This window comes from Rhyacophila brunnea, unplaced genomic scaffold, assembly GCF_057557595.1.
Source record: "Rhyacophila brunnea isolate RB1 unplaced genomic scaffold, BYU_Rbru_1.0 scaffold_15, whole genome shotgun sequence".
Classification (NCBI taxonomy): domain Eukaryota; kingdom Metazoa; phylum Arthropoda; class Insecta; order Trichoptera; family Rhyacophilidae; genus Rhyacophila; species Rhyacophila brunnea.
In genome coordinates, this window is record NW_028232806.1 from 22,189,722 (window position 1) to 22,216,738 (window position 27,017).

The 27,017-nt window shown below is 33.9% G+C and overlaps 1 protein-coding gene across 1 annotated transcript in view; it reads left to right on the forward strand.

The window, feature by feature from the left end:
* The window catches only part of LOC147075037 (endoplasmic reticulum metallopeptidase 1-like), a 426,619-nt gene that overhangs the window by 249,647 nt on the left and 149,955 nt on the right, over positions 1-27,017 (forward strand). The gene's annotated exons all lie outside the window — the stretch shown is intronic.

Sequence of the window (27,017 nt, forward strand, 5' to 3'; positions counted from 1 at the left end):
TAGGTACCTCAGTCAAATAAAATCAAATGGAGTACTTACATATTTGTATAGACCACAGCCAGCTTTAAAGTAAGCAATTTTTAAAAATAACTCTATCAAAAAGGACTAGATTCTAGCACTTTTAGATTGAATCGACTTAGTTTGCAACAAAATCAACAACCGACTTGCATGGATTATTATTACAATAATAATATTATTTCCTTAGGATTATTTACTAAACTCATGGTATTTATTAAAATTCTTGAGAATCGGTATGTAACATTCATAATTAATTTCATGTTCTATCGATCTGCACCCACGTTGGTCTAGTTCAGGGACGGCGAACCTATGGCACACGTGCCACTAGTGGCAACGTAAGATGACTTTGCATGGCACACGAATTTTTCATTTTGAACAGATAGGTGGTAAGTAAGTACTCCAGTATATATTTAAAAAATGATTTTTTTTTTAAAGTTTTACAAATAAATATATAAGTATGTGTACTTACTTATATAATATTTAAATAATTACAAGATAAAAAGAACTTTTTATATACTAACGTTTTTAAACTTTCTGTTAAATCATATAAACTTGACTTGACTAGCTTAAACGATCAAAAAAATTTGTTCTTGATAGAAATACTGAATAATGAAATGTGTCGCTGAGTTTCAAAACCCGCTATAACACTTTTTCATTATGTTGAGAAAATCAACAAAAACTTTTTGAACTAAAAAGGTTTTTGAATGTTTCAGTAGTGTTATAGCGGGATTTGATAGACACATTGATTTTGTTTCATAAATGATAGTTAATCATAGCGGCTTTTGAAAGAGGCGATAAAATTTTCATGTAGAGATTTTAATAACGAATCCAACGATATATATACTAATCTTAATTATTTCAAAAAAGTGTTATAGCGGGTTTTGAAACTCAGCGACACACATGTCATTTTGATACACCCCTGTTACAGGCGGGCTTCTCCCGGTGTAAAATAATCATTTAGTAGCTTAAGTCGAAACGTAACCCTGACCTCTAGAAACGGCTTCATAAAACATCTAATCTGATTCCTTGCTCAACCACGTAAGTATTTCCTTTTTAATTTAAAAAGTAAAAATGATGATGGATGAAAGAGATAATTTTAACCCGGCCGCCGCGTTAGTTTCAATATGAAAGAAGCCCGCTCTGCGGTAAGGTTTTTGTAAATGCTGTGCTTCGCTGTATTATGATAAATACGGCAATTAAAAATAGCTGGTATAACTGTTATCATGCCTAGATACATAAGGTTCGAAGTGCCACACTAAAAAATAGAATCGATTGTTGAATTTAGCTGTGTATACTTCAATAAAATCATTGATAGTCCCTTGTATTGAAAAATCACGGAGCCATGTTTGATGACGTAGACACGCTTGTGCGCCCATAAAAATTAATAAATCACTCACTATAATATTTTACTCATGTTAGAAACACTTAAAAATGCCATTAAAAATATTGAAAATAATAGCTTTTATGTGTGTGTCGCATATTATTACATGTTTTATGGTTCGCGTAAAGTTGAGTCCACACTGGTTGAAATATTATAATAATTTCTTTTGTTATTTTTTGAGTGAAATTTGGATTTTTACTAGATTAAACTTTTCAGTTTTATTGAGCATTGTGTTATGTTAGTGATTGTTGTTTTATGTTTTATAAAAAAAACAATATTTATTTTGTAAAATCTGCGTAATTTTTTCTAAGTGCTATAAAAACATTTTTTGCGTGAGGTTTTAAAATTTTATAAACATTAAATTGCATGCAAAGATAATATGTAATATAGTTGAAAAGTCAATATTCCATGATTTATATTTTATATTATGTTGTATACCCGTGTGTTTTTTTTATACTTACGTTTATTTATACGTTTTATATATTCCTTCATAGAAATTCGTAATTTATTGGTAAAACTCGCAATCGTCCTAACTAAATAATATATTATATTTTTTCATTCCGTGTGGACGCATCTTTACAAATATTTACGACTTTCAATAATGAGCTCGATTTATGACTTTCAAACAATTGGGGTGACACATGATGACATGACCATGAGTAATAAAAATAAATGACATAATCCAGAACACAAGTTCAAGTACATATTTAGAAATATTTCGACACACATTATTTATTGTTTTCGGTTCGGTTTTTTGGTTGTCTTTTTGTCCCGCAAACATGGTGTTGTAAAGATCGCGGTGAATATTCAACTTGACACGATAAATCACTCGGCGCACACTTAACTCGAATGAAAATATTTTGTATGCCTAGTGCGCAGGCGCTGTAAAATACCGCGTAGATTTGAACTGATGCAATCGTACCGGCAAATCTCAATATATCGAGAGGGTTCGAAAGATCGATGATTATGAAATTAAAACAACATATTTTTGACAAAGTTATATAGGTGGAAGTAGGCGGATGGATCGGGCTATTTTTTAATAAAATTCTCAATGCCGCATGAAAAATATTTCTTGCGTTATCCACAGGTCAAGGTTTGCGTATCTGACTGCTATACGGTCGCCCATGTGTTACGTACTAGCCGTATCCTACTGGAATACGGTCGCCGGGAAAGGGTTAAGACTAAATATAAGGATTTAAATATAATAAATTTTGCCGCGCATTGTGCGTGAAATCCTCGCGCGCCGGCGCCAGGGTCAGGCTCGTGATTCGCCGAATCAAAGATCACGCGATAAAATTTGGCCAATCACGAGAGTCCTTTTTTTGCTGGATGGCGTCGGTACGAGGAATTTAAAAAGAAAGAAAAAAGGATGTTAGTAAGCGTCCCCTTTCCGATAGGTACGGACCTGACGACTACAACTGTAAAAATCCCAAATATAATTTGTAAAACTAAAAATTAAGAAAATATAAGAATATCACGTTACGAGCACGAAGGACTGTGTTTTATTTATACTCCGACCGTTGAATTTTTTTTTTTTGTGAATCCGGGGTTCGATGGACTCCTGAGCTAGCCGCTGGAACCCCGGGGATCTCAATTTCATATTGATTTACATAGTAACGCACGTATATATTATTTAATAATTTAGTTGCTAGGAACCTAGCAACCAATAATGGTATCGAAATAACTTTTCATACAAAACAGAATTAACTAAAAATGAATTCAATTCTACTTAAAGATGGCTAAAAGTATTAAAAAATGCATTGGCATCGTGTTCTGATATATTCTAAAAGTTTTAAATGTCTAGCTAGTCGGGAAGTTAGTTAAAAATCGATTGCAAGATTTGTACCGGACAAATAAGAATACGACCTAAGAAAAACGTTGTAAAATAATGACGACATAGCCATGCGTATTGTCTTCGATTTTTAATATTATTTTTATCAATCGCATAAGGAAACGACAAAACTCATGCATAGATGACAGATCGCATTGTTTAAAAAATACCAGGCAGAGACTCTTCAAGAATTACGTTTAATATAAATATATAATTGCACTGGTCGGTTCTTAGTATTTATGTATCACACATAATATTATTGCACTGACCTTATCAGGCGGCGGGGAAGCCGCGCCACGTACCTTTGATTTTGATCGATTTATAACGCTTGAGATCACTGTAATGAGAGAATGCCTCATCTGATCGGAGTATTTCTGGTGTCAATTTGTGCGTAAAGAACTACTTAAGGTAAGTAATATGGTAACAAACAATTTTATTTGTACTTACAAGAACGGCTGTAGGTACCAAATAAGAAACAAAAACTTGGTGGAGTTTAATTCTGGCAGACAGTGAAAATGGAAAACCGTTCAATTATGGGGAATATATGAAAGAAGCGTGGCTTAAATGCTCCCACGATTTCTTTGAAAATTTTGAAAACAAGGAAAATAATTTTTAAAGAATAAAAGACATGCCTTCGGCTAGAAACACGATGAAAGAAATCGCAAGAACTCAATTGTAATTTTTAAACTTTTTTAATTGAATTCTTAAAAAACTACTTTTTCATTTCCCTCTCCATATAACTGCTCGGCACGTCAGAGAATCGAAAAATAATATTTGGGAAATTTCGGCACTCGTACGTAAAAAGGTTCGCCAACCCTTGCCTAGTTGGTAGAGCAGCCGTCTTTGTATAAATACAAAGTCGTGAGTCACGGGTTCTTGCATATGGCTGGTAAAAAAAATTATGCATGGGGTTAACAAACATTACTATTAATTTATTCCCCATAAAAAAGTCTGTTTCGTTTAGGAGCGAATGTTATTTTTATTACATTGATCAGCGTTCCATAAATAATAGGTTTTATTATTGAGTTTTTATTTGCTACTTCTTTAATAGATACCATTCGGTATTATTATTTATAATAATAGTTATTATAATTAATGTAAGTAGGACGCATGTTGATAAAAATAGTTTTTAGCCACAAAATTATCAATATATTTAAAAGAAAACAAAGGACAGCATAGAATAAAATTATCAAAAATCATAAGAAAATAACTTTCTGATTCCAATTATTGAATATGACAGAAGTTAAAGCAATTGAGGAATTGCCAATTGATGTGCAATCCTTATTAAGATCAACAGTCAATATTTATTCCTACTCTCAATGTGTAACCGAGTTGGTAAGCATATTAATTTTAATAAATTAAAGATATCTTCATTACCGCTTTCAGAAAGAGCATGATTTCCAGTTCATCATCTTTGAGGCTTGGTTGTTTGCATTTTGTTGCGCTCAATTGCCAAAATCAATCACCTTTATAGAACCACCATACTGGATAATAAGCAAAATAGAGTAGATCTAAAATAATGAAATATATACTAACCAAGGCCTGAACAAAAATGAACCATAAGTGCGAGTGAGAAAGCATTTGGTACGCTTATAATCTCTGCAAAATGCGTTCGAGTTAGATAGAAGGTCGACACTTTTGTACAATATTTTTTGTACATGTAGCCGGTAAATATTTAAATATAAGTATAGAAACTTATGTGTTAAATATAATGTTAGTGGTAATTATTTTTAGTTAATTCAGTAGAAAAGATTCAGTATTTAAATGTGGTAGCCGTATTGAGAAGCAATGAGATGGTATTACATTTCATAGGTAAGCTCCATCAACCACAATAATAACAACGAAATGCACGGAACACGGTTTTACTTAGCAAAATAATGCGCGGAGTCTATTAGTGTATAATAGTCTTAGGTAGTAGCCCTTTAATCCATGATGGCAATTTAATTTACACATTATTTTTCTAATCAATCACATACTATTTTATCAGTACATTTTATCAACTGCAGAGAACTGCAAGTTGTGAAATAAAATTTCATTTGCACAACAAAAATATAAAGAATAATATAGTTTGTTGCGGAAAGGCAACACCATGCAATTGAGGGCTAATTGACCTAAGTTTTATATTTTTCTATTTAGGTCATTTTTTGGTTAGTTATGTTAATGTACAATATTTCAGGTTTTTCCATTCCTGGTTAATTCTTTATTTAGAAATATGTTATTTTTTCACAATTTGTTATATAATAATGAACTAGACATATTTTGTGTCCGTTGGGCATTAAATTTGCTATTGGTGAGTGTGCATAGTGCCTGAAGATCCGAAGATGATATCTGGGTCACTAAAAATGACTCAAATGAAATACTTACCTACGAAATGTAAATCAGAATTTAAATTAAAATTCCACCAAATACTCTCACTCAATAGTTTTAATGTTTTTAAATATATAATATATCATTCACATTGGTAGGTATAGTACCTATAGCAGTAGCGAAAGGTGGAGGTAGGCTGTTAAGATCCGCCAAAAAAAGTGTACATTAGTTAGTCATACGTATTTGTTTTATTTGAATTAAGACTACAATGTTTGCAGATGATATTGGCTGGTTTTTAAAACCAATTAAACCAAACCATAATAGTTTTGGTATATATTGGGAAATATGAAAAAAATCTGCTCATTTTTTCATTCATACTTATTTGTTTTTGTTGGATTAGATAGACAAGTATTTTTTTACTATTAATTATCTATTATGTATGGTTGTCCCAGGGCTTAATTGAATTTTAAAAACTAACCAACACCATCTATAAATTGAGGTGTTTGGAAACAAAAACGGATGTTTTTAAAAATCGATAGAAACAAAAACGGCAATATTCTGGTGGCAGCTGATGAACAATTCCATTTTTGTTTTTACCTTAATTGTAGTCTTATTTCAATGAAAGCAAATACGTATGACTGACAAAGTTTAATCTGCACTATTTATGGCGGATCATAACAACCTACCTTCACCCTTCCCTACTGGTACCTATAGAATAGTATAACTTTAAAAAGTTAAATTGCAGGTTTTAAACAGTTTAGACTCATGTGCCACCTCAATCGCCGTGAGAGTGGACCTGAGAAACCACAAGATACAAGTGGTCGACAATGGAGATGGCATATTAAAAGCTGATATGGACTCAGTCGGAAAACGATACATGACAAGCAAATGTAAGACACTCTCCGACTTGAAAGATAACTTGAACAAATTCGGATTCAGAGGAGAAGCGCTGGCGAGTATTATTGCTATGTCCGAAAAAATATCCATTGTGAGCCGACACAAAGAAACTGAAGAAACTTACAGCAAAGACTTTGTGACAGGAGCAAAAAAGAACAAGATATACAACACTAAAGTCAGACCATCTCATGGAACTACCGTAATAATGAGTCTAAATGTTACTCTTTTATATTATAATGATCATAAGTGTCCACATGGACTTGATATTATAATATTATATCAGTTTCATAAAGGTCGGTGACTTGAGAAAATTTGCAGGCAAGAACGCAGCATGCACAGATTTACTCATGTCAGTACAAGGTCAATTTTTGTACACGTACGAACATTATCCGTGGCTTGTCGGTTTTTTCGATTTCATCAAAGAACTTGTGTGCTCAGTCTGGACATGTTCACTCCTGCATACAGCTGTATGCGTAAAATAATATTAATATATTAACTTCTTCTTCTTTCTTTGGCCATATCCGCCCCTTAATTGGAGCATATGGACACCACGCGGCGCCTCCAAGAATCCCTGTCGCTCGCCAGTCTTCTTGCTTCGTTCCAGGTCAAACCAGCATCCCGTAGCTCCGCCGTATACACTCTGTAGATAGTATTTAGCGGCCTTCCAGGACGCCGGAATCTGGTCGGCTTGAAGAACAGGCAAGCCAGGTTGAAGTTCTCTTCTGGCATCCACAGCACGTGGCCGAGCCAGGTCCAACGTCGCCTCTTCACTTTCAGCGTTACATTAATAAATTGATAAATTAACAAAATTAACAAAAATAATAAATTAATAAATTAACAATGGAATGGAATAATGATAATTACAATGAACTTTTTTGATAAATATGTGCATTACTATGCAGTGGCGGCTGTATGACTTTAAAGGTGGCGGGGTTTAGCCATTAATTATTAAATATACCTACCTACTTTCTCATATTATACATTATTACGAGTACCAAGCTATTTAATATAATAATATGATTTATATTAATGGGTAATTTTATATGTTAAATACCCTTTTTAAAATAAATAATATCATTATATGAGTCGTTACTCAATCTAATCTAGTAAGCTCTTTTTACTCACTTTGGGGTTATTCGAATTGCTCCTCAGTTGGCGCGTACTAACGCTAATGCATTTGAATCCTTTGTAGAACGAGATATGTACCACGGAGATGGGATGGTACACAATCATCCCGGTTAGCGAGAAATAGACGCATCACTTTCTTAATTTGTACGTAGGTACTAACTATATTAATGGGTGTGGAAATTCGATATTATATTATTAGATAATTTACAAGAATTGCTATATGTTATAATAATAATAATAATAATAAATATTTCTATAAAATAGCGAGATGTGTATTTTTTACATAATAGGGTTATGGGGACGATCTCTACAAATCCTTGCCGCCAAAAGCCGCCCCTGCTACTGTGTATGGTGCACTCATCACATTACTTTCTGCCATTGTTCACATCACTCACACTAAATTAATATACACAAACAACTGGAGTCGGACTTTATGCACACAAACAAGAAAGTTGTGTGTACAAAAATTTTAATCCACACAAACGTTCGTATGTGTAACCCATTCGTTACCCACAAATTTGCTCAAGTCAGTACCGACCTTAAGGAGTTTCTGTGACTTAATACAACAGAGCCCATAAAAATAGTTCACACACTCTCATACATCTACTTAAGACTAATTTATTATTTGATTCTTTTGTGTATTGTGTCAGCTTCCTCCAATATAGTCAGAACTTCCTTAACCGATGCTGTTCGAAGAGGTTCCTTTATTTGCTTAACTCCTGTCCAGTCGTGGATGTCTTTAAAGCTAGGAGGTTCACCTTTTTATGCCACCTCTACGTTAATTTTTCTCCATTTTTTATCATGCTTATCTGTATACACACAGTCTTTAAATAATCTCACTGTTGATAATTAATGATGTTGAATGATTTTAATTCTTTTATGTTCGGTTAAGTTAGATAATAATATAATTTTATATTATATAAAACTGTTTGGTATTTTTCAGATTACCGTAAACAACTTTATGTACAACCTTTGTGTAAGACAAAAGAGGGTAGATGTGGTTTTAGACATGGAAGAAATTAGATCTGCAATAGTATCGATTGCACTGATTCATTTCCAGGTTTCTCTCACTCTCCGTGACGATTCTGATGGTAGACTCGTGTTAAAAAGTCATAAACACAAGTCAGTACAAGACGCCTTTGTGTCTCTGATCGACGAGAGAATGGGTGACAAACTTCGACAGATAACTATAGCCAAAGACGAGTATTCCATCGAGGTTCATATTGCCAGAGAAGGTCATATCTCCAAGAGTTTGCAGTTTGTTTACATTAACAGAAGGCCAGTTAAAAATTCTGCGATACAAAGAGTTTTTAATAATCTACTGCTCAAGAAAAGTTACTCTATGAAAGAAGAAAACAAAAAGATGATGAATAATGATAATATTAAAATTTTTAAGGTATGATTTTTAATCTCAAAATAATTTGAATGACTAACAAATTAATAAAAGAGCAATTCTTTTATAGCTAAACAACTTAAGAACGGACCTGCACAGAAGCACACTTACTTTCGTATGCATATAGTAGGTATGTAAACGCTGCATCTGTGTGTGAAAAGTCTGTTTTACACGATACAATAGTATATTTTTAAAGTTTTACAATGAATACCCCATCTCGATCGGGGTATTACAAAAAACCTTTTCAAAGATAAGCACGAGAAATTATTGTTTTTAATGTGACCGAATATTTAAAAGTAATGAAAAAACAGTACAATTTATTATAATGATAGGTAAATATAAATATTTTCATAGAAAATGATTTTCACAGTATGAGTTTTATATTAACTTTACTAAAAATACCTACCAATTAAAAGACATTACTTGAAAATTATAAAAAATTGAGTCATCGATATATTTAATATATTGTACGAGTATTATGTATAATGTATACTGTTCATTTCTATTTATTAAGTCATAATTTGTGTTGTCCTCATTATTTAATTAATACATACCTGCAGCAATATAATCAGTTATGCGTCAATTACATTGAGCTACTTTACGAGCTGTTTGTTGGCGAATTTAATAGCGGGCGATTCAGCTACTGCGATTGTGATGATGACACACAAAACTTTCCATTCGCTGAGAAGCCACAAGCCAGCGACTATTTTAACAGAATATAGTTCGTTTTTTTACCGGGAGGTTGCTACTGCGCTCTATTGCGCAGACTCAGTAGGCCCACACGCCGGCGTGTAGCCTGTAAAGTTGACCGGCTTTCAACTTTTCTCGGTAGATTGTTTACAATCTGCTTGTTAGCTTGTTCAATGATGACACTGGGCGACTTTACAGGCAGATTGTAAATTCGCCATCAAGCAAATTAAAAACCTAATTTTGCCGGATTGGTTTTCTCAAAAAATGACAACACAAAAAATCTTCTGTGATTAAAGCGACTTTCTGTTGTCGCCGAGATACTGTTGTGGACAGTAGTTTAACAATTTATTCATATTGAAAGTAACTTTGACGATTTTCTACATGTAATATGGGCTGTTTCCTTATTAGATGCTCGTGTACTGGCCAAAAATAGCCGAACACAACCGAACATCAAAAGGTTCAGTTTTATGTTGTCGGACTATAATGCTATCATTTTTTTCAGAACAATCTATTGTCGAATGTGCAACAAAATATTGAAGCAAAGAAGTTCCCAATTTTTATTGTTAACTTACGTTGTCCATATTCATCATACGATGTGACATTCTTACCTGACAAGTCATTGGTGGAATTCAAGAGATGGGACAAAGTTTTGAAACTTATCGAAGTATTAATCGGAGAAATCATAGCACTGGAACTTGGAATGGTACATAATGACAGAGAAGAAGATGAACATATTCCGTTAAATGAGAAGGAAGACATCAATCAACCTGTTCTGGATAAAATAGTTTTGAAAAATATTGTTGACGCTGCCTTTAAAAATGCACCCAATAGATTCGGACCATCTCAATTACAAAACGCAGTAAAGGGTATTATTTTAAACCTATTGATTTTTTATCGTCCATTTTAAAAAAACATCTCATTCCATAAGTTTAGAATCCAATGTTATGATCAGGCCTAACCGGTTTGTATGACATCAATTCCAGTGGCTCAATTTTCTATTTCGATTCCTTTGAAACTAGGGCAGTTAATATAGTATAACTAGAAGTCTATCCGGTGTATGAAGTCAGTTAGCTAAATTGGACATGCTGTCCTGCTTTGACATTTCATCCCACCCGTGTCCCACTATCCCCGCAAAATTTGAAATCATTATTTCATCATAATAAAAAAAATATATTTTTTCAAGGCAAACCTGCTAAGCGAAAACGAAAACAGAGCTTAGACAAAAAGTCAATAACAAATCAATTAGAAAAGCCATATATCAAAGAGAATCAAACTATATCAGTAAAGAATAACAAAAATGGAGCAGCTGTTGTAAATGATAATATAGAAGAATTTCAGTCTACCAAAAGGAGAAACATAAAACTGTGTCAAAACAAATTAAGCTCCATTCAGTGCAGTTCTACGAGTATTCAAAGACCTGTTAATCAAGTCAGAAGTCAGACAGAAAAGGTTACTCCTGATATATGTGGGATAATGCAAAAGTATAATTCAAGAATTAATAAAGAATCTCCTTTTGTTACATCAAAGGTTTCATCACTATCCACAAACACAGAGAATCCACCTAAATCAGCTGGTAACTTTTCGCCATCTTTGTGTGCCAAATACAACTGCAATAGTGCCGTACAAAGGTTCGATGATATTCACTTTCAATTAAATAAGCTCGAGAATGAAATAAAAACTCATTCTCCCGAAGGAAATATAAATGAAATCTTATCTCTCTGTGAAAGTAATACAGAAGAAAGAATTATTAATAATCACTTTTCATCAAACAAAAATTTTATAAATCCCCGCAGACCCAAAAATGACGTCTTCAAAAGGCCATTTTTAAAAGTAAAAAAATATAATTCGAGCAGAATAAATAAATACAATATTCAAGGGAAGAAATCGGATTCGAGTAATGAAATTGTCCACACCATGAATATAGAAGAATATACTGTAGCAATACCCAAGAATTTTTGTCTGAAGAAAGGAAAATGTACTGAAAAAAATCACCTGTCAACATACGATTTGGTAAAAACAATTATCAATAAGGAAAAATTGTGTAAAAAAATAAACCACCCTCCACGTATTAAGAAAAACTATTACTATAATTCTATGAAGAAATTTATGAATGGAAGCGATTTTCCATCGTCGTTTAATAGTCATAAAAACTACTGCAAAACAAGTAAATTTATTTCTCAGACGATTGTACAAAACACGAAAAAATGTACCAATAGAGAAGACCGTTCCGTACAAACCGATTTACAATTGAATACTTTCCCATCTTTAGAATGGAATCAGTCGAAACAATCTAAAACTGAGACCAACATGCGAAACGATGCTACGGCACAATTTATTAATGGGAATAGTGACATTGCAGATAAATCAATTCACAGTATTGGTCACATTAATTCATTTGATAATTTTTTAAGGAAATATAAACAATGTGACAGCATTCGGAGAAAGTCACAAAAATTTGTTTTCGATAGCGAATCAGACGAAACTGAGAGCAACATGAATATTATCACAAATGGAATGGGTCCAGAAGATTTATCAATGGACAGAAATATTAACACAATTCTGCAAGCGAGGTTAAATTTCAGAGAAAACTTAGAACCAATCCACAGGGATTGTTGTGATATAAGTGTAAGTTTTCATTCTGACGACAATATTACAAATGCTACTATTGCAGAGCATAAAGCATTACAAAAAAAAATATCAAGACCAAACGAATATTGGAATAATCAAAAGATGCGCAGCAATAAAGAGATTGAACAAATGTCTAGTGATTATTGCGAGAATTTAGACAATACGGACATTATTGATTGTTCGATACAGTTGAAAAATCCACAAAATTTTCATGAAATGAATAAGAAATCTGTTAAAACAATTAAAAGTTACGATAGAATGAGATTCTTTGAAGATTATGCAACAAGAAATGCTTCATTTTCTGACATTTTTGTGGATAATATTGATACGATTTCAAACACCACAGATGCCTTATTTTTAAATTTATCAAATAATGAAGGACGAATAAAAGGCAATCAAAAAATAAATAATGTTGATAGAAATGAAAATATTGAACCAGTGACAGAAAGTAGGGAAAATTTATTAAAGAGTAATAATGCTTTCGGTTCATCATTTGAAAATTGCTTTAATCAATCAATGAATGAAATCGAAGAGAGCTCATCTGATATATTTCATTTTTCTTCAGGATCATTGTTAGCTGGTAACACAAAATGCATCCCAAGATCAGATAATAATCAAATAGCTGATGAAACTAATGTAGCTCATACTAGTCAAGTTTTATGTTGCGTGGAAACCAAAGATAACAATTCTCTTTGTCCTGAAAATTATGCAAATAGTAAAGTTAATTTTGATAAGGATAATAATAAAAATATTAGATTAGATTTAGGAGCAATGACAAGTAATAATAATTGGTCTACTAAAACAGATTCATTTGGTAAAGTAATATATCTGAACGATAAAACCGGCATGACGCTCTATGAAAATCCAATTATCGATGGAAATTCTTCTTACAGGATATTCAAACGACCGTGCTTTGTCCCAAAAGGTAATTCTATTTTCCTAAAATCGATTTATGTAAATGCAAAAATGTCTATCTGTAATTCAATGATATTATAAGATTGCTGGATTTTTTAAGGAATGTCTCCAATATTAAACTTGCCCGATAATAACAATGTCAATGAAGGCTTAAAGCAAAATTTACTGCCAAGACAATCAGACGAAATTAACGAATTGTCCAAAATAAAATGGATGGAACCATATTTCAATGAGGTCTGTAAAATATTTAGTGCCTACCTATTGAAATATATATTATATAGGTATATAATAAAATTGCTCATACTGCAAGTTGAGGACATTTACTATCTCCTCCTTTGATTCCTTCAGAGCGATATAGAAAATCTTTTTTGAATATACATAAAATAATGTCATTGAAGATAAGATGCAGTCATGTCGCATTCCTCTAAATTTCAATGCTTTCAGTCGTGTTGTTGTTGACTGCTGAAATTAGTCATATAGAAAAGAAAAACAAGAGCAAATTGCTGGAATATTCATTATACATAGTGGATATGATGTAACTATTTTAATGTCTTGATGTGAAATAAGCAAATCAATCACATTGAAGCAACGGTCAGCTATGTGTTTAATATAAAAGTTTTCAAAAATAACACAAATTTATCGGGAATATTAAATACTATATTAAATTTCAGAATGTATACGCGAACTTCATAAGTGAGATGGATAAAAACTCGGCAGTATTCGAAGCGGATCTAACTGATACATCGTTATTCCAAGGGACAAGATTGGTGGCCCCAACAAACAATATGGTCTTTGACAAAGCCGTTTTGAAGTCTTTGAAGGTGCAGTAACGCTATTTATCAATATATTATATTATTGGCCATATGGAAACTAGGATAATAAATTGTGTTCAATGTTTTGATATAGGTTGCAAGAAGAATTATTGGCAATCCCAAATGTTGTGATCAGCAACCATTTCATAATAATCGTCATCATGTTTTTCCATTTTATAAATTCAATGATGATAGACTCACTTTTAATTTGACTGCTTCAATATTTTAACAAATCAACGTACACACTTCATATTTAACTTTGTATTCATCGTAATAATATTATTGTACATGTGAGTTGAGGTAGAGTGTATTTACCTCACGATGGCTCGTCCTCACTCCGATAGATATATGCGCAGTAACAATTCTAAACGAGAAACTGGTCTGCGCACTGCAGTGTGGCATGCTTTCTTGAATACATTATATTTAAATTTTGGTACATTTACCTGTGATAGGTTATAAATCAAGTGGATGGAAAGTTCATAGCGGCTGTCGCCAATGTGACAGCAAAAGGGCCCAAGATTTTAGTTTTGTTTGACCAACATGCCGTTGATGAAAGGGTACGCCTGGAATTTCTTCTGAAAGGTAAATAAGATTTATAACATTGTAATATGTAGCGGCCGGTTACAATGATAAATGTCACTACTAATAAAGTTGATAAATTCCTTCGATTACCTATCACTATTGAAAATGGAATGCCATCTGTATAATAAAATTACCTTTTCGATTTCAGAATACAAAGAAAAGAATCACAAATGGAAGTGTAGCATACCTTTAAGACAGATAAAAATACGATTAACATCATCTGAAATCACAAGCCTAATTAAAAACAAAAACAGTTTTGAAAATTCAGGACTAATATTCGATTACAACGAGTGCGAAGTGAACATTAAAAGTTATCCAGCTTGTTTTGCAGCTAAGCAACTGGACACGGTAAGACAAATCGTCGAAAATGCTATTTTACAGGAGGAGCATTTTTAACTATTAAATATTTAAAATTTATTTATTAATTACCTATAGATGATTATAAATGTCTAACAAGTATATAATAAAGCTTAGAGGAAATACTGTCTTAATAATATTTTAAAAATGTACAAACTTGTTTAAAGCCTCAATTACATTGAGCTTCTTTACGAGCTGTTTATTGGCGAATTTATAATCTGCCTGTAAAGTCGCCCAGTGTAATCATCGAATAAGCTAATAAGCAGGTTGTAAACACTCTACCGATAAAAGTTGAAAGCCGGTCAACTTTACACCCTACACGCCGGCGTGTGGGCCTACTGCGTCTGCGCAGTAGAGCGCAGTACCAACCTCCCGGTAAAAAAACGAACTACGTTCTGTCAAAATAGTCGCTGGCTTGTGGCTTCTCAGCGAATGGAAAGTTTTGTGTGTAATCATCAAATCGCAGTAGCTGAATCGCCCGCTTTTAAATTCGCCAATAAACAGCTCGTAAAGAAGCTCAATATAATTGAGGCTTAAGAAGGTCAGAAAAATCATTTAAAATGGATATTCGCCATTACGATTATCGTTTTTAAGTACTTTCCCGTGAAGATAAAAGTTCGCCGTTTTTACATAACAAAGCTAGTAAGGTACATATTGTGTTTTCATTAAAATCTCAATTTCGCCAAAATGGTTGATTCGCCATTTTTACAAAACGACAAAATTATAACTACAAATTAAAGAAACTATATAAATGCGAAAATGCGGTTGATATCTTTCACCATTATTCTTTCGCGATAATAATATGAACTTGTATTGTATGCAAGTCTTGAAATAATTGAATCATATATTTGAATGTGCAAAACTCATCATCCTTCGGTGGCGGACTTGATAAAAAATTTCATGATGTGATTCATTTTAAAATTTCAGGATTCATTGGTTGATTTGATTTCTCAATTTATTAAGGAAGAAATTGAAGTTCTAAAGACAACAAGAGGAAATGCAAGTTTGATACCAGGAGTCATCTATCGGACAATTAGTTCTGAAGTACGTAGGTTCTTTTAGACCGGGGATCGGCAATGGTTTTTCCTTGAAAAACGGTTATTACGTAGAATGTTAATCTTCCAATGCATCAGGATTACAATTTGACAACCAACTGCCAATGGTAGACAACAGACACAACTGACAACACGTACACGCCAACATCATACTACTATTACTTCACCATGTTCGATGCTCACAGAATGGAGGTTGTATTAACAGATTTTTTTTACGAGAAATGGATGTTAGCCAGTCTTGAAAAAACAATATGTGTATTTGCCAGGCCCAGGATTCGAACCTGGGACCCACGACATTATAAGCTGACACTTAAGCCGCTCGACTATCCTAACCAAATAACTGTTCAAAGCTTAATGACAATATTAATAATAAATTTTTTCGCACGCAACATTAAATCATTGTGTATTTATATAATATGTCCATTATGTGTGTGCTAAATATAACCCCAAAGCAGGAAGATGAAATAGATCCCGTCACGTTCATTAAGAAAAAAATATGCTACACATGTATATTGAAAATACCTCTGTGTTGTATGCATATAATTTGGCAGTCATCAATTATTATACTAAAATCAATGGTTGCAACATGGCAGACAAAATAAAATAGGTAATATTGTTATAATACAATATTATATACCAAGATGGATAAAATCATATTGCGTAAAACAATTACCCATGCGTTAAAATTATTATTATTCGTATAATTTCCATTGCAGGCGTGTCATGGTGCTATAAAGTTTGGGACGACTTTAACAAAAGAGAAATGCGAGAGCATGATTGAATCGCTTGCAAAGTGCGATGTACCATTCCAATGTGCCCATGGACGGCCAGTCATGATAGTTATAACAGAATTGGACCACTTTCAACAACCAAAGGTAGCTTCTAAATATAAGCTCATTTATAAATTTGATAACCAATACTTATTTCTATTCTAGTTTCTCTCTCTCTGACATAATATGTAGATCAGTGGTTCTCAAATGAAATTTAACTGTGGTCGCACAATTGACATTGACAGTAGGTACTATGGAAACGTCTGGTGGCCGCACCAAATTTCACTTTTGTTGTGATCGAAGAATATAAAGCTAAATTTTATTTACTAAAAAAATGGATCAATTTATTTAAAGACAAGTCCATTTATTTTAATAGAAGACATTTGAACATTTTAGTACATATCGTCTTTTAAGAAACAACACCGCGTAAGTCCCCATTTGGCGTTTTTGAGTTTTGAATAACATTCGGTAGGTAAAAAAATCCTACACCGTGTTCCTTTTATAGAAAAATTCTTTTTGAATGAAAAAATGTTTTTTTTTAACTAAACACAAAAAAAAATAAGTTAAAAGGTATCAATTTTCAATTTTTTGAGAGGTTTTTTGTTTCCCCTGAAAATTTTAATTAATTGACTTCCGCGGTGTTGTTTCTTAAGCGACGATATGTATTTATTTAAAAATAATGCAAATGGAAATTCCTCAATACTCATTTTTTCTAATGTGAGCCGCACGGCTGCTTCTAAGCTGTCAACTGGCTTCGATATTTGTTTTTTATGAAGTACATTACACTGAATGATCTTTCACAGTATACAGTAGTAGGAAAAATCGATAATATTAATAAAGCCATATTGTCAATTCTTTGAATTTACTTTATTCTCTGAAACGGACTATTTCACACATGATCTCATCACAAAAACACACTATGGATCATATGAGCGTGGAAAGAAATTTAAGACAAGTCAACCAATTTCATAATTTTATAAATAAGTTTTTTGAATATTATTCTGTAAAGCACTGCCCCATGCGGCCACCAGGCCCGCACATGAGAACCACTGATGTAGATATATAAAGTGATTTTAAGACATGAAAAACGCTGCTTTAACTAACCATTATTTTAAAAATTTAAAAAAATATGTTTTCTATCTGCAATATTTCACTAGTGACTAGCTCAATATGAAATGGTAATTTATTGTATTATATACTAATATTCAAGTTGCTACTATACCCTACTAATTAATAATTGTTAATATTTTTTTCAGATACCCAACCTAAAACTTCAAAAATTGACTAATCATGTTCCATGACGTTCACAACTTAACACTATCGAACTTGCCAGCGCAACATAAAATTAACCCAAAGAGACGATATTATTCCGTTCAACTAATCACACATAAGCCGATAATTGAATTGCATTGAATGTGTTTCCCTATTTCTGCCATATCAATCCAGTTAGTAGAAAAGATTGTTCGATGTCAGTGATGAACAACTAAACTATTAAATTTAAATCAATAAACTTCCTCAATTAATTTTCACAGTACGCATGCAGCATTCATAACTGTTCTATACATATTGTCACCTCCGAAAGGGGGGGGGGGTAGGTAGGTAAATGCGCTGGACCCCCCTGATGATGTAATGTCGTGTCAAGTCACGGTGGTATCGTCTGCTTCTTTCGGGGACATGTTTGTGTTGATTGACAACGCGGAAGTACAGGCGAAAACAGGGCGTTTATTGTTCGGAATATAAGTACAGCGTACAAAATATTTAACAAAAAAAATATTTAAAAAAAAAAAAAAAAAATTTAATTTAAAATGGCAGTGACGCCGGGAGCGCGGCGCCACAGCCGACGTCCGCAGAGACCAAAACCCGAATGACCCTAATAGGGGCTGGTAGGGCAGAGTAGGTAGTAATAATACCCAACAAACAATTCACAATTATTCTATCTCTGAAAAATGACAAAAACAGCCTCTGGCATATGTACCTGGCTTGTAAGTAGGTACCTCAGGTCTCATATTTCAGACCTTTTCTAGGTACATGCTTTGGAAAGGGGCTGTGAATTTCTTGGAATTATTACTACCTTCTGCATTTCTTTGCTTGTTAGCTACATATTTTGAAATATTTGAACTAGGTACAAATACATATTTTTTCAAAGTAATCTCAAATCAGATATTCTAGGTGCTAGGTACATTGTATGGTTGGGAACTTTGCTTCCAATATTGGTCAAAATTGGATGAAATAATGTAGGTAATAATATTAAAAAAATGATATTAATAATTATTACTATTTGCTTACGGGCTAGAAATTTGCCTCGCAGTCGATCTGTTCATGTTTGCATGAATCAGCCCAATGATGATTCAGGCCTCATGGCCTTGGATCCTCTGAGGATGCCATGGTTTAGGCGGTATCAATATACCTATCAAAAAATCTAATGTAGGAACATTGGCATTCTCTTTGTTTTTTTATTTTCTTGAACCTTCGACAAAATTGTGAACATTTTAAAGAATGTCATTTTTCACCGCTGGTAGGAAAAACTACATAGTTTAAGGGTAGGGCACCCATAATTTCTTATCTAAGCTGAGATGCATAAAATGTCACTAATCATTTTGCACACAACAGCCAGTATTTGACTAAATAGTGTTTACTAGAGTTTTTAATATCATTTACTATGTAACTGTTTGTTTCCTTAATAAATAAAAAAAAAATATATATATATATATATATACGCTCTAGGTTCGATTTCGATAATGTCACTATACATTAAAGTACCTATATGATGTTCTCAAAGCCTGGGTGTTTCTGTGATTGTTCCTCAACTACTACTGCACTAGTATTTTACGATACTACTGTCATTGGACCTCATGGCAGCGAGCCTGGTACTGTTTAAAAGAATATTACAAACATATTATATTTTATTTTTTTAAACATGTTCACAGTCACCATTTTAATAATATGTGAATTTCATTGCCATGCCAATAAAAAGATATATGAACAATGAAGACTCTATGACTGTATTAACTATCGGTTTACGATTATATATTGTGCAGTTTTTACACTTTTTAAAACATGGAAATTGAAATTTGAAAAATGACAACAATTTAGAATGCATGTAGTAGGGTTGCTTGGCTAACTAAGATTTTCCCATAATATGTCATTCTAACAACTAAAAACAAAAAATATATATACGGTCAATGTAAGTAGTTACGTTTATTAATTAGCTTTAATTCTTATAATTGTCTTTACTGAAAATCCAGCATGTATGTAGTACATAAATGTAGTAATAAATGTAATGAAAATAATTCATTGTAATCGGGGCTTTTTTTGTAATGTAACGCGGTGGAACGGCGTTCCGGCACCTTTTTACATGGTATTTTTAACGTTTCAAAATCAATTAGACGAAACAATTTTTGCGCTTACTTAGTATTTGTTATTTTTTCTGAATATTCTCATATGAAAAGACATATGTGAAAAACTATTGCGTTTGATATATGCATTGAATTCTATTACCATTTCTTTGAGTGAATGTGAACACGAATTTTCGGAAATGTATTTAGGTAATTATTAATTACCCCAATAAGAGCTACGTTGAAGACCAAAATAGTTTCGGGATTTTTGTTCATCAAACTTGTCGGACCACCTTTGACACTTTTTGATCCTTCAAAATACGTTAATCGGTGGTTACCCTGTGGAAGACATTCGGCCATAAACTCTAATACTAAGAAAAGGAATCAAGACGATTTGCCAGACGAAAATTAGACTGAACTCTGGAAATCACCGTGGCCCCCACAAAGGGGGGACTGATAGGGCTCTAGCCTGGGGAATTGACCAGATAAGTGAGATACACGCACATCACAAATTTTCTCTAATCGTAAAAAAAATCACCTGCGGCGCTAATTTCCTTCAGCCGTATTAACATTTTAAAATATGTGGTTGTGTAATTGCATTTTTTGGTTAATGTTTGTTGATTCACTGAATACCTTAGATTATAGAAAAATATAGATAGAGCGATAGTGAGTGTTTGTTCCCGAACAGATGACGAATTTTTTCTCGCGCTTGGGTCAGCCCCACCACGCGTCCTTCACGCCCCTTTCAAGGGTTTTTCGGAAATACGTGACAGTGTGCGTGAACATTTGCTTGACGTAGTGTTGCCAGATTTCGAATTATTTTACAAGCGATTTAATTTTATATTATATTAATAAATATTAGCAGAGTGAATTTTGGTAATACGAAATATATTTAGGTAACACACAATCTCAAAAATACGAATAATATTTATTACATTCCTATTTATAGTGTTCGGAGAAATAAAAAAAACATGTTTTCATAAAATTTTATTTATTATTAATCAAATAATACATTCAATTAACGATTCAAACATATTTGCTAAATAAATTATGTAGCTGGTACCTACCGACTTAGAAGTATAAGTAAAGAAAAATATAAAGCGTCAATTACATTGAGCTACTTTACGAGCTGTTTGTTGGCAAATTTAAAAGCGGGCGATTCAGCTACTGCGATTGTGATGATGACACACAAAACTTTCCATTCGCTGAGAAGCCACAAGCCAGCGACTATTTTGACAGAACGTAGTTCGTTTTTTCACCGGGAGGTTGCTACTGCGCAGACGCAGTAGGCCCACACGCCGGCGTATAGCGTGTAAAGTTGACCGGCTTACAAATCTATGGATACATGCTTTTCCATCCACCACCCGCCACGTCTCAACACCCTTTCAGGCATATACCGTGGCGTAACGAACGAGAAGCGTCCTTCAAAATTGTGCTGGTAGCATTCCCTTTCAACCGATGAATGGGAACACTACCAGAGGATGTGATTGGCACCCTGCTATTTAAAGCATTCTACATAAGCATGTATCGAATTTTATAAAACCAAGCTGATAGAGCTCGTTGACGAAGCCACCGTGACCGGTTAAGAACTAGGAAGTCCAATGGTCTGGAGTCTTTTGGTTATCTCCATGCGCCACATACTATTCGGAAAGAACAAAGACGTTTACACAAATCTAGTAAATCTAAAAAAATCAGACACATAAAACAAAATTACGTAAATTTACAATCATATAGTAGGTACATCGGAGATGGCGCGTTTTAAAGAGGCAAGTGTCGCGTTCGATAAATGCTGGAGAACACGTTATGAGCAGCTAACACTAAAAATGAGACATATTTAGTTTAAATGCGAATAAAATATGTATTGGAATTTGCTAGGAATATAATTCTGAAAATTAAACATGAATTTTAATATAAAACGAAAATTCATATAGACATTCAAGGAATAAGAAATTATAGCCCTTGGTTTTGGATTAGTTTTTTTTTTAAATTGTCGTTTTGTATACAAGTTTTTCAACAAACTCTGACGTTTCGAAATATAGTGTGGTACTTACGAATCCGATAAATAAGTGATAAATGATATTTAAAAACTACCGCTATATTTTATACACCAGCAGCCGTAGCTGATTTATTCATACAACTTACAGATAAGCTTGAATACGAAATATTAAAATATGTGTATAATATCGCAAAATGTGTAATATTATTTTAAAACAGATGAAATCAAAAATCACAAATCTGGCAACATTTTTACCCACACTTGCAGAATTCTGGCGTGTACGCAACGAAATGTAAGCTAATCAAGGAAATGATTTCAGATTACAGAATAATATAGAATAATCACTGTTTATGAAGTACTCATAAGTGGAAAGTAATCCCATCTTCCTGTTTTTGGTTCCTAGATGTGTTTTGACATCGTTTTATAGAACAAGACGGCATATTTTCCGATTTTCTTGTAGATGTTGCCGGCACAATGTCAGTTTATCGACTGACTGCCATTTTTGTGGCGTGTTGGCTATGCACTTGCTAAAACATGACTCACTAAAATCGGCTATTGCGGAGGGCTTGCTGAATACCCTTTATTTTACCTGTAACAGCATTTGAAAAACGTTACTATAGAACGTCACACTGCCTTTAACCGTAGTGATAGGTAGGGTGCCCACCAAAGATCCTGGACTGGGGGCCTGCTTCAGGATGTGGGGGCCATGGAAATCACTGATACTTTTATTCAAATTATATGTTTTTACAATTTTTGTTGTATAATATGTTTGTTTAATTTTTTATGCTCTTCTTGGCATAGGAAAAGTGGCTTTAAATTATATTTGAATATAATTTTCTTTTGTAGGTTGGTAGGTAGTTTGGAAAGAAGTAAGTTCCGGCACCTTTGTTTTTTTTAAATAAGCCCTGATTGTAATAATCTATATATATAAAACAAGTCGGGTTAGTTACACCATTTATAACTCAAGAACGGCTGGACCGATTTTTATGATCTTTGATTTGTCGGATTTGTCTCCGCCCCGAATAGCAGAATAATAATTAAAATATCGGATAAATCACGGAAAAAATTAATTATGAAGAAAATTAATTTTCTCATACATTTTGTATGGAAAGGCTTTTGACTGACATCGATGAATTTGAACGATGAAAACCTCGCGCATTCGAAAATAAAAGAAAATCACAAAAAAATTTAATCCGTATACAACACCATCTCTGATACATGACAGAAACAATAAAGAAGAAACATACAAAGAAAAGAAAGAACGATAGTCGAAATGTCTAACTGTCAATGGTGTAGTGTGCCCAACATTTCGTGCTTCATGTCAACAGCTCAATTTGCTTGAAAACGATACTCATTAGGATATGACAATCGCTGAAGCAATTGTTTCTGCATCTCCAAGTCAGATACGCACATTTTTTGATATCATTATTTCGACATGCTTCCCATCGAATACACCTGAACTGTGGAACAAGTAAAAGGATGACATGTCAGAAGACATTTTACATCGAATTTGTGTCAGTTCAGCGAATCCCGATCTCGAGGTGAATGAGGAGATACATAACCAGGCTTTGTTTTTGATCGAATACATGTGTTACCTCATGTGCGGCAGTTTTTTAGTCAAGTTAGGAATGCTAACGCCACATCGTGGAATGAACGACGCTTTCAATCGAGAATTGGAACATGATCGTGAATATGATCGAGATGCATTGAACCAATCAGTTCGAACGAATGTACCACTGTTGAACCCTCAACAGAAGGAAGTGTACGATACGTTAATGAAGGCAATTGATGATGGAAATGGTGGCTTATTTTTCCTCGACGCGCCCGATGGAACTGGGAAGACATTCATCATGTCATTGATTTTGGGTACTGTTCGTGCGAGATCCGAAAATGTTGTAGCAGCTGCTTCTTCTGGGATAGCGGCCACGTTGTTAGAAGGATGCCGAATGCCTCATTCAACGTTGAAATTGCCGACTGAAAAACCGACATGCAACATTGCGAAATACTCAGCAATGGCCAAAGTTTTGTTAGCAAGTAAAATCATCACCTGGGATGAATGCACAATGGCGCACAAACGCGCATTGAAAGCACTCAATCGAAGTATGAAAGATCTGCGCAATGACGCAAAGAAGTTTTGGAGGTGCAATGATTCTACTATCTGGCGATTTTCGCCAAACACTACCAGTCATTCCAAGATCGACCGCTGCTGATGAAATAAATGCTTGCCTCAAATCATCGACTCTGTGGTGCTATGTGAAGACACTTCAGCTGACGACAAACATGCGAGTTGCATTGCTAAACGATCCATCTGCCGAAGATTTCTCCAAGCAATTGCTGACTATCGGTAACGGCCGTGTTCCTGTCGATGAATCGAGCGGATTGATTTCGTTTCCGCTGAATTTTTCCAATTTCGTCTCAACTAAGGACGAACTCATCAACAAAGTGTTACCGAACATCATTGCTAATCACAAACATGACAATTGGTTGAGTGAACGAGCATTCTTGCGGTAAAGAACAAAGATGTGGATCACTTAAACTTCACAATTCAAAATCAAATCGTTGGTCCACTGCATTCCTTCAAATCTATCGACTGTGTAACAAACGAAGACGAAGCAACCAACTATCCAACTGAATTTTTAAACTCATTGGATCTACCTGGCTTGCCTCGGTAGTCATCATTGAATTGAAATTGAATTACAATATGTGAACTTACCAGACCCAGGATTCGAACATGGGACCCTCGACACAATATTATACCGGCGCTTAATCCACGTGGTCATCGTCATGTACAGTGTGTACAGTTCAATATAATTAAAATACTTTTCATTTTGATTTGATTTTTGCACATTTATTGAACTTATTCATTTTGAGTATTCATTTTAACTCAATAAAAAACTGAATTTAATTCAGCTAATAAGTTAACACAAGATTATTGATTCTGAGGCGGTACAAAGTTTGCCGGGTCAGCTAGTAATATTATATTTATAAAAATAGTTAATATTGTCAAGGCTTTCATATCACATGTGTCCTAAGGTCACTTATTTATATATTTGAGCTATTTCACTAAATATAATGTTCACAAAATTATTTAACTTAAGGGGCAAGCTGTTCCATGTCAGCTATTTTCTGGTATTTTCAGAGGTTAAGCCTGAATATTACGTAAGATTTGTAGAAAAACTATTTATATAATTATGAAGCGTATTCATCGTCAAATATTTATGTTAAACATTTGATAACTACATAAAGTATTTTTATGACGTAAAATAATATTCTTTGGAACCATGAAATGTAATAATTGAGAACGAAGCCATATTTTTGTGACATTAATAGACTGTGTTGATAACCGTTTTGTCCACTAAACATTATGTCAAACCGTTTATTATAGATAGTTTTAATGTTATCAAACATAATGTAGTAAAATATATTCAGTATAATTATAATATTTGCAGTTTCTGTTGGCTCTAAATCTAACGGAATCGACTGGATATTTTGTTATTAAAATATGCTATAATTATAGACATACCAAATAGGTAATCTAAAGCTACGTATCAGAAGGGTTATCATTAATCATTGAATAAATGATGAAATATCTTGTTAATTATAAATTTATAATACTAAATAGATACCTTTTAAAAACAACCATTTCACGAAATATTTGACCAACTTCAGACGTCGACCAGCCAGCATCTCTTCTCTCGCCTCGGACGCGGAGCAACAAGCATCTGTAGCCCAGCCAGCATTTGCAATTCTCCAGCCAACAAGACCGCGTCGGCGCCAAGCAAGCATCAAGCATCCCAAGCCACAAGATCTCAAGCTAACAGCCAGCGACGCCGCGTCTGCAGCCCGCCAAATCGACATTACCATCGCCATGACCAACCCACCGCCAACGACTACCCTGCATAGCGATATAATAAACTGCCAGTAACAACCTCAACGTGCGTTTCTCTCAATTCCACCCCGCTTCTGCCCTGCTAGTGAAACGGCCTTCACCATTCTCCTCGACGGAGAAAGGCCGGTATCAACATAATATCACTTTCACTTTAAAAATCATACCTAGTATTCAATGTCATAGTTCAACTTTAAATGAAAAAACAGAAACTCTAGGTAAGCATGTGTCATGTCATTTAACACAGAGCTTCCCAACCTAAAGACTTAACGAAAATAGCATGTACCAATACACTTCAAATTTCTTGACTAATAAATACAATGTTGTGTTCTCTGTAACGGGTGGAAGTATCTCATTGAGAGAGCTGACTAGTTACCTAATGCATGTCTAATATTATGCAAAATATGTTATTTTAAGAGTTTAAAAAAAGGATTCTTCAGCATGCTGTCAAAATTTTATAATTGGCCGTGATGCGAGAAAGGTCGGAAAGCACTGGTTTAATAAAATTAATTATGAGATTGTCACCTCCGAAAGGGGGGGGGGGTAGGTATTAGCGCTGGACCCCCCCTGATGATGTAATGTCATCGTGAAGTCACGGTGGTATCGTCTGCTTCTTCTTTCGGGGACATGCTTATGTTGATTGACAACGCGGAAGTACAGGCGAAAACAGGGCGTTTATTGTTCGGAATATAAATACAGTAAAGTACAGCGTACAAAATATTTAAAAAAAAAAATTTTAAATGGCGGTGACGCCGGCGAGCGCGGCGCCACAGCCGACGTCACGCTCCTCGAGAGTCCGAAACCCAAATGAGTCCCTTTTTGGAGAGCAGGTCAACTCTAGGCAAGAATAAAATAAAACCTCTAAATTCTGTCACTGAAAAATGACAAAAACACTCTGCATATTATGTACCTGGCTTATTTCTGAGAATTTCGCTCACCACAGAAAAATAGTCAGCTAGACCTTTTTTAGGTACCTGCTTTGAAAAGGCTGTATTTCTTTGCTAGGTAGGTACATATTTTGAAATATTTGAACTAG